We start from the raw sequence: 8,831 nt of genomic DNA, 5'->3' as shown, positions 1-8,831 counted from the left end.
TACACAACTGTGTTGACGTGCAAGGTTCTCAAGTTATATGCAAATATTTCAAAATTAAGACCACAGAAGAAGTGTTTGATGAGGCTACAATGCTATAGTCAATTTAAGTAGGATGTTATAATATGTAAATTTATGAAAGTACATTCATATTTCTTGATTTAGCAAAAAAAAACATTTTGTTTTGATATACTAATCATTCAAACATGCGTCAATGGTGCGGGTGACCTTCATCTAGTTATGAATGAAAAGATAAATATTAAAATAAAATTGAATAAGATTGAATGTAAAGCTTAAATATATAAAACAAAAACCTAAACTTAAAAAAAAAACCATCTAAGTTGATAATTATGATCACTTCAACAAAGCTTCAAAGGTACTTAATTCAATGGTATACTACTTTTTTTATCAGTTTCATTGTATATAACTAATCTATAGACGGTGCTATATAAGGGCGAAATGAGAAGCTTTTAAGGTAAAATTGTAAGTTGCCCTAAAAAAACAAAAATACACTACTATTTGTGGGAATTGTTTTTTTTTTTCTTCCTCTTACGGGTAAATAACAAAAAGAAAATTAAATGGGTTGGCAAAGCTCAATTTCTTAATTAGCCAATGTAGAATTAAGTGGGACTTGTCTATTTCACTGAATTTGTTCAAATCATATATAGGAAAGTTGATTTCATGGATCAAGTTCTTGTGATTTCACTACCGAAGGTTTTAGGTTGAAAACTAGTCATATTAATGAGTGCAGAGCTTTTTTCGAAAATTGTCAAAACAAAACAATGACATCTGATCGAGATTTTTAGGCTCGGACCAATATTATACACATGAGACAGAAAAAGAAAGGCACACAAAAGAACATTATCCAATCACCAATATTTTTTCCAAAAATTAATTTAATTAACAAAAAGATATTGAAATGAAAAGACATGTAACATATTAAGATAATATGATCCAATCAATTAAAAGAAAACATATGATATCATGTTCATGAACCAGACATGAACAAAAATACATAACAACCTATGTTAAGATTATCCACCACAAATGTTAACATTAAAATTAAAGAATCACTTAAACTATGTAATGATAATCATTACCATCTGCTCCTGCGTTGTACTCCGTAATTTGGGAAGAGGACTCAGACGTTGAGACTGGATTCATGTGCATGAATGGCGGCAATTCAGGTATCTCAAATGGAAGCCAAACCGTTGATGTTTCAGGCGTAAGGCTGAAATTTTCATAATCATAGCAGTCATCGTTCTCCCTCGTCACCAACTTCAATGTTTCTAAATTAGGGTTTTCTGATTGCATGTGAATACTATTTTGATCAGAAAATACAAGATCGTTGTAACCCATTGGGATCATCGTTTGTGATTCAGGTTGGAGGCTGAAATTCTCATAATCAGAGAAGTCATCATTCTCTCTCGACACAAACTTCAATGTTTGTGAATTAGGGTTTTCTGATTGCATGTTGAAACTATTTTGATCAGCAAATACAGGAACGTTGTAATTCATTGGGATCATCGTTGGTAATTCAGGTTGGAGGCCGAAATTCTTATTATCGTAGCAGTCATCATTCTCGTTCATAAGCAACTTCAGTATTTCTGGGATGGGGTTTGTTGGTTGCATGTTAAAGTTATTCTGATCAGTAAACAGATGTGAAGGATCAAAGATAGGATGGTTGTAGTTCATTGGCAAAGGGCTAGGGTTTGAGGATGGTGTAACGAAAGAACTATGAACATCAAGAAGGGTTCCAGGGTAGATAACGTGATGATCAAGATTCTTAATCTTGTCAACCTTGAGAGACTCAATCGTTCTTTTTACAAGATCGATTTTGCCTTGCAACCCAATAGCGAATTCCCTTAACTGCACTTCGGAGGAATTGTTCAAGAACTCAAACCACGTCGGGTACTTTGCTTCCATGTTCTTCTTTTTTTCCTTAGCAAGTTCTTGTTCAATCTTTATCTTTCTCCCGTTGAAAAAATCTGATAAACTAAAATATCGAATCTTCCCAAGATCCATACTTTTCTGCCGTTTGTAAAGATCAATCAAACCATTGACTTTACGGGGATCAGGAGGGAAGATTTCTGGTTCTTGTTGATCGATGGAGATGATCATGGAGACTTTAACATCGCAGAGGGTTGTGAGTTCAAGAGCCTTCTTGATTAGGCAATTTTTACGTCTGTGGAATGTCACTTTGCGCTTCTTGTTGTTGTTGATGGGTTCCATGTGTACTTTTGCTCGTCCCATGTCTTCCAATCTATGAACAGAAACACCAGTAAGTTCTAACTATTTATTAAGGAAGTTTAGAGACTTAGAGTGATGAGAAGTACAATATACCACTATATATACCAGTAACTTCAATATTGGTCAAGATGCAACACAGACGAGGGTTTGGAGAATAAATAGATGTCCGTAGTCTCCCTACACACACAGACAGAGACGCGTCATTACCTGTATTTGATTTTTCAAATAAAAGAATAAAAAAAAATTATCAAAATAAATTGACGATGTAAGAGCGATGATAGTGCGGTGAAGAAATAGATGTCCGTCTCCCCAGACACACCACACACACTGGCACACACATATACACTCTCATTTACTAGCGGATCAACAAGAAAATCTAACCGGGATCCATTATTGTTAAAAAAAAATCCATACAAGTATAAAATTGCTAAATTTACAAAAAAAAAAAAAAAAAAAAGTTGCAATATTTTTAGAAAAAAAAATATCAGTAGGGATGTTTGAAGTAAAAGTGGGTGCCAAAAGAGCTTTTTAGTAAAAATCAAATTTTTTGAGGGTATATGTGGTGGGACCCATGTCCGCCTCCGCCACTGCTCACACACAGAGATATTGTATTGATTTTGCAAACCGAAAGAATTAAAAAAAATCACGAAGTTACATCGAATGATAGCTTTAATTATGACCACAAAACAAAGTTTTTATTTATTATATATATGGATAAATTACAACCCTCTTAGGGAACAGTACTTTGGTCCCATAGGCTGATTTTTTTTTCTTTTCTACTTTATTTTTTGGCTGCTTATACATTTTTATATTGTTGGTGGATTACACGTGTTACTCCCTCCGCACTCATAAATCCGCCCTCATAAATTCTTTCAATCCTTCCAGATCATTCCACCGCTTAGCCCCGATCGATGTCAAAGGTTCTTTTGTCATTGATTTGTATAGAAGTCATCTACACCACCATCAATTTGGGATTTGTAGGTAAAGAGGCTTTGATTTCGGATTCAAACCGGTGGATTGACACCAGGTCCCATGTCCGCCTTCTCTACCCCTCATTTTCATTGATAGAACAATTCGATTTTAAAACCCTACTTATACTTGGTAGGGAAGATGTTTTTCGTTAACTATAGTAGTGATGCTATTGTTTTGTTTTGCAATTTATGCGATGGAATCCGATGCAGAAGGAAGCACACCCAAAATGTAACTGTGGTTTATCATTTAAGCACACCCAACCCAACCAGGTTTGTTAATTATTCTTGATCGTACCTTCTCTTTGGTAATTCTTGCCTGTGATTTTCATCTTACTCTGAGCGACACTATGTCGCTCCTGCTGGTGGTCAGGCACGACGTCGTAAGAGGGCATGAATGGCGACCGGCCACACTTGGTGTTTAGGAAGACACGGAAGAAAAGTCTAGATGATCGCCACAGCCGGTAGGTATGAAGACGACATGGGAAGCCGGAGGATTCGAAGTAAGTGGAATGGCATCTCTCTTTTGGTCAGTTTTTTTTAGAATGACTCATATAGCATCCCTTAATTTTTGCTCTTTATTTACTGATATTAGAGTTAACCAATTAATCATTGATTTCAGCTTTCAGGATCTTCACCTTCACACTTCACTGGACCTTCAAGTTGTGGTTGTCTAACAACTTTCTTCACTACTATTTTACTTTTTTTTTTGTTGAATGTTTTTGTAATTATTGATCACGGGATCACTATATCAATGGAATCTAATCACTATACCTGTAATCAAGCAATCATGTATGTTCCCCACATGTTTGCAAATATGTCTCATCGGGATTTTGTTCAGGTGATGGTTTCCTTACGACTTTTCATTGGTTGAAATTTGAAAAGAAACATGATTTTAAATTGACGTATTAATATCTATATTCCTCAGTGGTGCCCACGTCATATTGGAGAAACGGAAAGAGAATTTAAAGAACAACTAAAGATGATCAATGTTGTCATTGAAGTATAAGATGGTAGAATCCTAATGCCCACAACTCACCCTATGTATCTTCCTTATTCTTTCATTTATTTTGATTTATGTCCTTATACTCTTAAGCTTACATGAACAATCAAATGGATTCATGGTTCGGTAGTTGAAAAATAATATTGGTATTGAACACAAGGTTAGTAAATCCAGGCTTTCATGCGTTTTAATAAAATTATCAACAAATCCAGTGTTAATTCCATTTCTAGATTTACATTTATTTAATTCTTTGACAGGTTTTTTGTATGAAATTTATGAAGTTATTCCTTTTGGTTGCATAACAGTTACATTTACCAAATTTCACACATATTTTTTTTAATTTATGTACTTTACATCATAGGTTATGGGTGATGGAGAAGAATAAGGAGTCGTAAACATGGAATTTGAAGGATTCTATCCGTCAGGCAGGCAAGCATGATATTTGGGTTCTACAACTTCATCTCAACCCCAATGGTTATAGTGACAATTTGGTAAAACTCTTACAATCTCAACACGCCACAGAAAGAGGAAAGTACATTGTTGTTATTTACATTATATTATGTTATATATTATCCAAAGGAGTGGTCTAAAATGCAAATCTGTGGTTTTACAAAATTATAAGCTAAAGTTACCAAATTGCACGTAGTGGACATTACAAACACTTTGATTCTACTGAATTTGGCTTCACAAACAAAAGGGTATTTTAGACATTTATGTTATCTTTGCAGACCGACACTATGAAGTGGTATATTTAATCCATGAGAATACTAAAGAGGAAATTGAGAAAGTAAATCTTAAAATTCAAGGTGATCTTCCGTTCCATTCCTACTCAAAATTCATTATTTAGCTTATCATACGTGAAATCTGCCAAGTATTAGTCGAAATATATATATATATATATATATATATATATATATATATATATATATATATATATATATCTGCTGTAATTTTAATTTTTAACAATCGAAATGCATAACAAGTGTAGGATTTCTTTACGCCTGACCCATCAATCTTCATATTAGTCTTTTCGTTATTATTAATTCAGCAAAATTTTAACTAAGTATATCATTTGCTAACTATCCCATTTTGAAACTTGGCATTGGAATGCATATTTGGAATTGTTTAACCTGATGGCTTTTGTAAACCGCCTAAATCATGTGAAACCATATTTATAATGGTTTTGTGGCAGCGATTTTTAGCCACGTACCTCAAAGTTTTTTAGTGGAACTCCAGAGCAAGCAATCCCCACATATCTGAAACAGCTGCAGCAACAGAAAAAGGTTTGCCTTAATTATATGCAAAATATCATTCCTTCAGTATTCTTAATTTTCATAAATCTATTTGAAAATGTAGAGTTGAATGATGCAATTTATTTACATAATATGTGACCTTTTTCATGTATGGTTTAGATGGGGTTGCTGTACAAATGAATTTAAACGGAAAGCAAAAAAATATCTTATGCACTTAAATTGATGCAGATCAAATAGCCTTAAATTACATGAAGAAAGTTGAACACCCAAAGAATTTTCACATCTTTTAAGCTGTTGCGCTGCTGCCTTTGTTGACATAAAGTCTCAATTTATTATTTTGGTATTTTTAGTAGTTGTCTCAAACTTGAGGGACCTTGCTTGTTATTTCTTTAATTTGATGTTTGAGTTTTGCTTTTAAAACTCTCGTAGACGTCTTTTGTGGACAGAAGACTTATTTTCTTTTGCTGAATAAAATTAGGGGTTGGCTTTTTCCCTAATATTTGTGAGTTATCGGCATTCAATTGAATCAATGGTAGTTCTTTTTATTTATTATTTCAATTAGCCACGTACGTTGCATCAGAGTGGTATCAGATTCCAGCCCGGTCATGTGTTATGCCGCCTCGCAAACCTCGGAACGGTACCGCTGCGGCAACCATGGATGATGTTGATTTACGTAGGGTTAATGCAGATCTACGACGTCAGGTCGAACTTCTGACCCAACGACTTGATGCACTAAACCAGGAGCAAGACGACGACACCGTTACAGCAGAAAATCCTTGGTTTCATAGAAACCCTTCCCCTGAACGACGTGATCGTCATTGGGAACGTGGCTTCCGGGTGAATATTCCTGATTTCGATGGTGGTCTCAAGGGTGATGAGTTCGTTGACTGGTTATCACAGGTTGAAGAAACTATGGACTTTAAAGAAGTCCCGGACGACCGTCGTGTCCCGTTAGTCACGACCCGTCTACGTGGCCGTGCACAAGCTTGGTGGCAACAATTGAAACAGACTTGTATGCGTGCCGGTAAGGACAAGATTTCAAGTTGGGAGAAATTCAAGAAACATATCTGTGCTGCATTTTTGCCTTATAATTTTGAGCGAGAATTGTATCAACGCTTTCAAAACCTCCGTCAGGGCCCCCGCTCAGTTGATGATTACACCACCGACTTTTACCAATTGCTCGCTCGTACTGACCTCAACGAATCGCCAGTACAATTGGTTTCTCGTTATATTGGCGGCTTACGTCTACAATTACAAGATACTTTGAACATTTTGACCCGTTAACCGTTGCAAAAGCACATCAACGTGCTACTCAAGCAGAAAAACAGTTAGCAAGACGTGCAAATGTGAACTTTCGTCAACCTTCTAGTTCAACCGGTGCTACTGGTTCTTCCACTCCGCCTGGTCGAAAATCTACTGAACAAGGCCCACCCCCACCAGTTCGAGGTCCTTCACAAGGACGTCCATGAGGCGGTATACGTTGCTTTAGTTGTGGTGAGTCTCGTCACCGACAAGCCGACTGCCGTAAAGCACCCGTTGTTACACATGGACTCTTTACCAATGATATTGTTGAGGTTGATCCGGATCATATTGATGATAAACCCATCTATGATGATTACCCGTGTGATGAGGATGTCCATGCAGAATATGTTGCAGGTGATACCGGTCCTCTCTTGATGTTACGACGCACTTTCCTTACCCCGCGGACACCTGATCAAACAGAGTGGTTACGCCACAATTTATTCCAGTCAACTTGTACTATTGGTGGGAAAGTCTACACCTTTATAATTGATGCAGGTAGTTGTGAGAATGTGATTTCGGAGCTTACGGTTTCAAAATTGGGGCTTACTTAGGAAAATCACCCCAAGCCGTATAAGCTTGCTTGGTTCAGTAAATGTATTGATGTTACCGTTTCCAAACGTGTCATGGTGAGTTTTTCTATCGGTTCGACTTATAGTGATAATATCTATTGTGATGTCGTTCCGATGGATGCTTTTCATATCCTACTGGGGCGCCCTTGGCAATATGACCAGTCTGTTATACATGACAGTCGTACCAATACTTACTCGTTCATGTGTCGTGGAAAGAAAATTGTGTTAGTTCCGACTAAACCTCGTATGGGTTCTTCGGTAAGTGTTGCTCCACCAACTACTCTGTTGTCTCGAGTTCCTTTTTAAGCAGCCATGGAAGCATCTGGTGTAGTCTTTGTTTTATTTTGTGCCCCAGTGACTACAGCTAGCTCTGTTGTTCAACCTCCAGAGATTCAGTCATTACTGCATGAATTTTCTGATGTATTTCCTCAATCATTACCCTCGGTTTTACCACCATTGCGTGATATTCAACATCAAATTGATTTGGTGCTCGGTGCTGCACTACCAAACCGTCCCCATTATCGTATGAGCTCAATAGAACATAAAGAATTATGTAGACAGGTAGAGGACTTGCTTGTTAAGGGCCATATTCGTGAAAGTCTTAGTCCTTGCGTCGTACCAGCCCTACTTACTCCAAAAAAAGATGGCACTTGGCGTATGTGCGTGGATAGTCGTGCCATTAACAAGATCACAGTTCGTTATCGGTTTCCTATTCCCCGACTGGATGACTTGTTAGATCAATTGAGTGGCGCTTGCGTGTTTAGTAAACTGGATTTGAAGAGCGGATACCATTAGATTCGTATCCGCATGGGAGATGAGTGGAAAACTGCTTTTAAAACTCGTGAAGGCTTATACGAGTGGTTGGTGATGCCGTTTGGTCTCTCTAATGCTCCTAGCACATTTATGCGCATCATGAATCAGGCATTACGCCCTTTCATTGGAAAGTTTGTTGTAGTTTATTTCGATGATATTTTGATTTATAGTATCAATCCTACTGTACACCTTGAACACTTGAGAGAGGTTTTGTTGGTCCTTCGTAAGGACAAATTCTATGTTGCTGTTGCAAAATGTGTTTTTCTAACTGATTCGATTCAATTTTTAGGCTACGTGGTCTCCCGAGATGGACTTCGAGTTGACCCTAGTAAAGTTGTTGCCGTCAAACACTGGCCATGCCTACTTTTGTTACGGATGTGCGCAGTTTCCATGGTTTAGCATCTTTTTATCGACGTTTTATTCCACACTTTAGTGGCATTATGGCCCCGATTACTGATTGCATGAAGGGCACTTTATTTCACTGGTCCGCTGAAGCTGAAGACGCTTTTAATGAAATTAAGCATCGTTTGACCTCCGCCCCTATCCTCGTGCTTCTGGATTTTTCGCAACCATTTGAGCTTCATTGTGATGCCTTAAAAACTGGTATTGGTGCAGTTCTTAGCCAATCTGGACGACCTGTTGCTTACTTTAGTGAGAAGCTTTCGGGTGCTAAGCT

At 37.2% G+C, this 8,831-nt stretch overlaps 1 long non-coding RNA gene across 3 annotated transcripts; it reads left to right on the top strand.

The window, feature by feature from the left end:
• Nucleotides 1-2,071: 2,071 nt before the first annotated feature.
• Nucleotides 2,072-5,914, top strand: LOC145162960 (uncharacterized). Of its 3 annotated transcripts, none has more exons than XR_013739467.1 (9): nucleotides 2,072-2,278; nucleotides 3,133-3,274; nucleotides 3,429-3,488; nucleotides 3,589-3,744; nucleotides 3,838-4,056; nucleotides 4,144-4,228; nucleotides 4,580-5,024; nucleotides 5,411-5,501; nucleotides 5,700-5,914. It is a non-coding gene; the product is annotated as an uncharacterized LOC145162960 (long non-coding RNA). The 3 variants fall into 3 exon arrangements; XR_013739466.1 differs by having other exon boundaries at nucleotides 3,133-3,348; nucleotides 3,589-3,718; XR_013739465.1 differs by having other exon boundaries at nucleotides 3,133-3,348.
• The last annotated feature ends 2,917 nt before the right edge of the window (nucleotides 5,915-8,831 follow it).

This window comes from Lactuca virosa, chromosome 3, assembly GCF_052849685.1.
Source record: "Lactuca virosa cultivar CGN04683 chromosome 3, Lactuca_virosa_CGN04683_v6, whole genome shotgun sequence".
NCBI classification, from domain to species: domain Eukaryota; kingdom Viridiplantae; phylum Streptophyta; class Magnoliopsida; order Asterales; family Asteraceae; genus Lactuca; species Lactuca virosa.
This window is presented reverse-complemented; position numbering and strand designations above follow the sequence as displayed.